Genomic DNA, 7,980 nt, shown 5'->3' with positions numbered 1-7,980 from the left:
TATATGGGCCAAAGTATAATTTAATAATTTTTGGGGTTAAATTAAAAGTTGAGGGGTAGGGACCATTTTTGGCTATTTTTAGTCGTTGCCCAACGGCTATTTTTGAAAATACAGCCTTTGGTCAACAAATCTTTTATTTTTTTAAAAAAGAAAATTCGTGGGCTGCCGGGCCGGGATCGGGCTGGCCCACCGGGACAAAATGGGTGACCCTTCCCATCCCGTGTCCCTTTAACCTCATATCCCATCCCACTTAAACTTTGCGGGCCAGGACCGGGATGTGCCTGGTCGTCCCGTCCCATTGGACATGCTTAGTTGGCAGGGGTATTTTAAGTTCAAATTTCGGGATTTAACTTATTTTTATCATTTTTTAGTTTTGGAGAACTAGAGGAGGAGATCTTGAAGAGGTATTTCACCATAATAATGATGATAAGTAATATTTACTTGAATATGATCATATATATTGATTTCCTATGGATTTCTACACCTAAAACATGGAATTTAAGAATGAAATTTGAGATTATTTTTTATAACTTAAGAGAGTATAATTTGAGGTTGTGGATATAAATTTAGACATAGATTTGGGAGCTAATAACATATTTGTACTTATGGGGTTATGGGTCAACTGGATCTAGTCCTAGACTCTGGCTTTGTCCATGTGGGCCCGACTTAACTTTTATTCACCTTTTGAGATTTGATTAAAGATTGAAGTTTAATTGTTTGGAAGTAATTCATATGATTTTATTTGACCTTATTTGAGTATTATTTGGCTAGATTTGAGCCATTTGAAAGAGATTTCTAAAGAAAAAGCGGTTGCAGAAGGTTGAAGGGATCCGCCGAAGATGTAAGTCTCTTGGCTACCCTTGTTAAGAGGCAATTCATCTAAAATGGACTGTATTGCTATGTGTTACTTGAGTTGGAGGTAGTGTATATGCGAGGTGACGAGCGTATATACACGGACCAAGTTTATATCATGATTGGGATAGTTTTAGGCTTCTTTACCTTTTTTTTATTATGTACCCTTCATGTCACATGCTTTACTTGATTGTGTGACTATGTGGGCTTTATAATGATGTTATAGATCATGTCTAAACTTATGGTTCCTAATTTGGACATGAAGACACATTCTTAATATATTGAGCAAATTTGCTTTAGTCGTTGTCATACTTCATTGTCATGAACATACATCTAGATTTTTATTTATATGTCCTTGTGCACCATACATATATTATCTCACACGCATATGCATATATCTCTGCATATGAATACAATTATATAGCACATTAAGACATATGAGCAGATTGATGACTAATTTTTAAGCTATTGAGCATTATGTTGGATCGAATTGCACGCCACAATGGTAGCTTTTGGATATGGATTCGTCCCTCCGGAGTCAAGTGATCACCCATGTTATATTGGGCCTTATGAGCGCAAGCACATAGAGTTGTTCTTAGTGAGGGGCATTTATGCCAGGCACCCATACACTACTGAGTGTGTATGATTGTGAGGGGCAATTGTGCCAGACAAACGAGGTATACTGAGTGTGTGTGGATTTGTACTGAATCTATGAAAAGATTGAGTTTTGAGCATGTATATATATCGTGCAACCATGTAGGAACATTCCTTTACATGCTATTTTATGCACATTGTTATATTATGTGGACTCGGTGAAAGAATTTTGCTTTGATCATTATATATGAGAAGCATGCTTATTATCTTCTTTGATTGTAATTCATATTACTAATACTCACTGTTTCGAATCTGTTCCTTCTCTTTATTTGCACTTACTGGTTATTTGATTACGGAGGTAAGTATATTGTTGGTCAAAGCCTTATCACTACTTCTTCGAGGTTAGACTTGAACTTACTGAGTACATTAGGTCATTTGTAATCATACTACACTTCTGCGCTTCTTGTACATATTTAGGTGTTGGTCCCAGTGGAGTTCAGGAAAGTGTTTAGTTGTTAATTTGGAAACTCAAGGTAGTGCTACATATCCGTTCACAGACCCTTGGAGCTGCCTTCCTCTATTTGAGTATTACTGTTCATATATTCAGACAATATTGTAAATTTATTCTAGACCGTTGTATTTTATTACTCTTAGAAGTTCATGTAATTAGTGACACTAGATCTGGAAATGTGGTGTTGTATTGTGCTTGGTTATAGTACTTAGCCTTATCTATGATATTGCTGAACTTGTTTAGACTTATTATAACTATGCTAATGACTTTGATTAATGTATGAGATTGTTGGTTCGCCTAGCCGGTGTGTTAGATGCCATCACAGTCATTGATAGGGTTTGGATCGTAACATATCCTTAGCGTGGCCCATTCGTTTACAATAGTCACAAAAGGTCGGTACTTATTGGTGTTAGGACCATTGTTGTTGGGAGAATAATTAGTGTAGAAATTGGCATTTCATATGGTATTAACATGAAGGGAAGTGAATTCTAGTTGGTTAAAATGCCTTATTTCCTATTGTTTCTCATCTTGTATCAACAAAGAGAAAGCATGTGCTATTGACGGTAAGTGATTCATCATAAGAGTTCTCCCACACACTACTATATAAACCTCATTTAGGCCCATGAAAAATTGAATAAGCCGCCTATCCTGTTCGGCTTTGTGCCTTTTCTCCTTGGGCCACATGTACAATGACAATTGTATTGTATTTTCTTACTTAAAGTGCTCAATTCTTCACGAAGCTTCTTCAATTTAGTGTCATAGCTGTTGATGTCAAGGATTTCCTGAGACAAATCAGTTATTTCATTCTGAATTTGATACAACCTAATACCATTAGTTTGTTTATAACGATCCTCCAATTCTATTCACGACTCGACAGAATCATTGAGAACTCTATACAGTTCGCAATATCTTTGAAAAAGGAATTTAAAATTCATGAAGTTGCCATATCATTACATAGTTCCCAATGTAAAAGCTAAGGAGACTGAGGATATGGACGTTTACAATCGCCATTGATGAAATTTAATTTTTTCGTTACGGATAGAGCTCGCAATACACTTGGTCTTCAAGATCGATAGCCAATGCCAGTGAAAGGCAGTAGAAAAAGTATAACAACTAGATTATCAGACGAATGCAAATAGAGAGGATTGCTCGGATCAACTCCGTTACTGGCAGCGACGACACTTGTATCAACAACGATCGCATCCAGTTGATCAACAACAGCCATGAAAAGAACAAAAAAATAAAATTGATGAGGAGAAACAATTAATTGCATGAAGAAAAAGAAGAGTCGAACTCTGATATTGTGATGGAAGCGGAGAATCACCACCGCATGAATCGATCGAAATAGGGCAAGATGAAAGACGAAGAAGCGAGAAAACTCAAACGAGAGAGGAGGAAGTAGGAGCTCATGTGCTCTGATACCAAATGTGCTTTCAATTGATGAATGATAAACAACTAGAGAATATGCAATATATCTTCTCACTATTACCTTTATATAACATGAGCATGAGCTGAAATGAATTGGGGTCACCTGTTTTAGGTCTCTTTTTGCCTAAAATTTAGAGAATGATTCTTTGTTTTCACTTAACTTATTCTGGTCCTTAAGTTATAACTTGTAAAAATGTTATTTTTTTCTTTTCAAAAGCACAAGTTTTTAAAGATTTCTGGACGATATAGTGAAGAAAAATCTAAAATTTTTATTTACCAAAGGGTTTAAGTTATATAAATTTGACGGTGTCATTTTTTTTTCTTTTTTTTTGGTTGAAACTATGTGAATTTTAATCTTATAGTATCATTTTCGCGAGATAGCTATTAGTAACGCTTATAAATAAAATTGCATGTCATTACTTAATAAGTATCTTGATTCTGTTAATATTTTTATATTCTTTATCAAATAGCCTCAAAAACTAGACTATAAAAAAAATTGAAAATAGCAATATAGCAGACATTTCCCATTGGTGAGGGTTTAAGGCTTTAAGCACAGCCATGGAAGAACCCATCGAAAACCTCTGGCAAGAAGTTCGAGATCTAAGCCTGGGCTCCAGCGCCCATATCGACCACCTTTCTTCCGCACCCACCCCTCTCCAATTCCTCCGCGACTACGTCTCCTCCAACAAACCCTGCCTCATTTCCAACGCCATAAATCACTGGCCAGCCACCACTCTCTGGCATTCCATCCCTTATCTCCTCAATACTCTCTCTTCCTCCTCCGTTTCCCTTCATCTCACCCCTACAGGCAAAGCTGATGCACTTACCCCACACCCTACTACTTCCACTACTTGCTTCGCCTCTGCTGAAGTTCAACGTATCCCTTTTCCTGATGATTTGACGCAGGTCTTAGAATCGGACCCGAATTGTGTGGGTTATCTGCAGTAGCAGAATGATTGTTTTCGTAGTGAGTATGGGTCTTTGAGTCACGATTGTGATCCGGATTTTACTTGGGCTTCTGAGGCTCTTGGGTGTTTGCCTGAAGCTGTGAACCTTTGGATTGGTAATGATTTGTCTGAAACTTCATTTCATAAGGATCATTATGAGAACATATATGCTGTTGTTTCTGGGGAGAAGCATTTTTTACTTCTTCCTCCTACTGATGTTCACAGGATGTATGTTCGTCAGTATCCTGCTGCTGATTACCACTACTCCCAGGTTCCATATATTCTTTAATGTGCTCGTAAGGAAATGAGTGCGTTCAGTGGCAAAGTTAGGAATTTAATTAAGGATGTTCAAAATTATTGACCTATATATGCGGTATACTTTTCTACATACATAGTATAAATTTTAGACAAATGGTTTATATGTGTTGATGGGTTTCCACAGAATTAGCGATTTTGTTCAACATTCTTTTCTTTCTTGTATTAATTTCTTGTTTGTTGGGTTTTTATATATGAATTAGATGTTTGTTTCGATTATAGCACTTTGTGATGTATTTGTGTTGGTATGGAAGTTCTATTTGGTGGTCATTAATTTTGGAGAACTTGAATTTCAGTATAATGTCTTGTTCTTTAATGTATTCAACATATGTTATGTAGTTGAAGTGAAGTTTTGGTGGATTTTTATATGTGAATTGTAAGATTGTATGACTTTCTATCCCTTTATGATGTATATGTGTTGATGGGTTGCAATGAAAAATTATAAAGTTGAACAATTTTTTCCAAATATAGAAAGTTGTCAAAATCTTTTTTTCTGGGGAGTGGGGGTGGGGGGAATGGACCTAAAAAAAATAGTATCATATAACAAGTAGCTTAGAAGATCAAGTGGCTTAAGGCAATCCTAGTTGTAACCTTTATTCATTCTTGGAAATAGGAGAAAACTTGCCCCGTTACTCATAAATTAACAATGTTATGGCGATGTTATAACAGTATGCCAATGTTCAGGTTCCTGTTTTTCTTTCATGTATTACGTACTTGTAGTTCTATTGGGTTTTATGTATGAGTTCTAGGAGTCATTTCTAGTGTTTCGTGATGTATATGTTGATGAGCTGCAATGGTTATAAGTTGTTTCAGGAAACTTGAATTTCAGTATATGTACTGTTCTACTGTGCTGATATGTGTTCTGCTGCTTTCTGGTATTATAGGATACTGGGGAGTTCTCTTTGGAACTGGAGGAACCAATGAGGTATGTGCCATGATGCAGTGTTAATCCATACCCTTCACCTGAGTTGGAGGAGAAGGAAATGGCCAAGTTTCCTTTATATTTCGATGGACCAAGGCCATTTGAAGTTACCGTCAAGGCGGGCGAGATTCTTTACTTGTAAGCTTTCAGGAGCATCATTTACATTTTTTTCTCATTTAGTTTCAATGTTCCCCTCGCCAACACTAGGTCCAATCATTGATCTCTTGATTGCATTTTACATAGTTGGTAACCTCATGTTTCTCAATGTAGCTTGAGCATTTGCCTCACTTTTCATCCACCAGTCCAGAGAAAGAAAAAAAGTTCAATGAGTCATCTCTTTAGGTGCTAGTTGAAGAGTTACTGCACATTGTTTTTGCAATGCAAGGAACAATCTAATGAAACATTTTCACTGCAAAAAAGTAATGTCATTTTTTTTTATTGTTTTCGTCTTAAACTTTGGCTTTTGAGACTTTCCTCAAAGTTTGCAAACTTTTGGTTTTATCAACAAATTTATTTCTCATTCTAGTGTATTATTTTAAGAATTTTGAATTTCGTATTTAACTAGCCCATACGTTTTTGCTAGATATATTTGGGCTGGAATTCCAAAACTCAAACAATTAATTGATCTTACTTTATTCTCACTGCAATGAATAAACCTGATTAGCAAAATGGGATGGAGATAGTGCAATGTCTAGCTGAAGCTTGTACTGGCCAAAGAGAGATAGGTAGCAAGGACAAACTCAATATGAATTGCTTGTGGACCTTTTTCATTATTCTCCCTGACAGCTCGAATGCCATTCCACTTTCCACAAATAAAGAATCTAAATTCATATCTATACTCCATTAAAGTCAGCCCTTCCCCGGACCACGCGCATAGCGGGAGCTCAGCGCATCGGGCTGCCCTTTTTTTTACTCCATTAAAGTCAGCAAAAAATGTTCTTTCCATCGAATAATGGGGAGACATCTCCTTTTTATAGTCATCTTTGTTTGGACAATTACCATTCCTTTTATTAGTCATGCTTGTATAATTTCATGTGATGCAATATTTATCCTCTCTCCCTGGCATCAAGCAGGAGAAAGAATGTAAGAGTCTACACTTTTCTTGGTGGAAAGAGATCTACTATGCAGTTGAAATATTGAAATTGGAAATTGATTTGAGCATTTTTCTAGTGTATGTATTTAGCATGATTCATCGTGTTTAGGATGGCTAAGGCTATTCATAATTCTGTAAAAACCAAATGAGATGAACCGAAATCTCAGTTTGGTTCTGGTAATTTGGTAATCCGGTTAAGTTCTTGATTTGCTTCTGAAAAATTCGGTAATTTGGTAACAAACCGAGAAAACCTGCCCAATACCTGCTCTACTATTTGTGTGTCAGAAAATATTTTTGGGGCTTCTTAAAAAGTTCCATGCATTTCATGATGCTGTATGGGTGGTAGCTTTACCTAGTGGTGTTAATTAATCATATTTCTCTTTTACACAAATGATGCAGGCCAAGCATGTGGTTTTCACCATGTTAGACAGAGCCCAGACAGTAGAGGACTCACCATTGCTGTAAACTATTGTAAGAATCTTAAATACCAGCCTATTTAACAAAAACTGAAAGGAAGAAAAAAGGACAGAAAAAGAAGGCCTTTTCTCATCCTTGTTCTTTCCTTTCCAAGGGTAATGGTAACTAAACTGCTGTTTGTCGGGCAGGGTATGACATGCGATTTGATATTAAATATGCTTACTTCAACTTCCTGCAATCGCTGCCTCATTCCATGCTGTGTAATCCTGCATCATCTGGAAATTTACTTGTGGAATCACAATGCCATTCATCTATGGGCAACTCTGGAGAGGAATCCAGCAGCACTGCTTCAGCTAATGATGATTTATTACAGGATTCTAAAGACGCTGCAGAAAAGTAAACATCGCACGCTGTCAGGAGCCCTATGGTGAGGAGAAGCAAGGGAATTTCTCGTTCTTTGAGATCCAATACTGCAAGCATCCTTTTGTTTCCGCTTGCTGAGTGTTTTCAACATGAGATGGGAGAAGCTCAAATGAGCTTTTCACTTCATGATTGCCCCCCGGTTTGCATCTCTGGTTTAGTCAGCTAGGGAGATTCTTCAATGTGCCATTTAATATCCAGAGCAACAGTGTCAGTGATGGAGGTTCAGGTGCCATATTCTTTAGAGATTGGCCAGTGTATTTATATGCTCCACCTTCTCCTGTTCTGTGTCATCCTTTTACTTAATGCTTCCGTAATCTGCTATTGAAGCTTTGCTTGCATGTTCTGCTTATCAGTAAGGAAAGGTCAACCTGATCCGATTAAAGGAAGCCATCTTCTTGAAAAGGCATGCATGCACTTTATAGGATTTCTTCTTTCAAGCCCTGGCAATCATCAGTTATCGGGTAGAGCGGCATTAGGA

General features: G+C 37.0%; 1 pseudogene; it reads left to right on the top strand.

Moving 5' to 3' along the window:
* Positions 1–3,891: 3,891 nt before the first annotated feature.
* Positions 3,892–7,613, top strand: LOC107832445 (lysine-specific demethylase JMJ32-like; annotated as a pseudogene).
* The last annotated feature ends 367 nt before the right edge of the window (positions 7,614–7,980 follow it).

Source organism: Nicotiana tabacum, chromosome 14 (genome assembly GCF_000715075.1).
Source record: "Nicotiana tabacum cultivar K326 chromosome 14, ASM71507v2, whole genome shotgun sequence".
Lineage (NCBI taxonomy): Eukaryota > Viridiplantae > Streptophyta > Magnoliopsida > Solanales > Solanaceae > Nicotiana > Nicotiana tabacum.
This window is presented reverse-complemented; position numbering and strand designations above follow the sequence as displayed.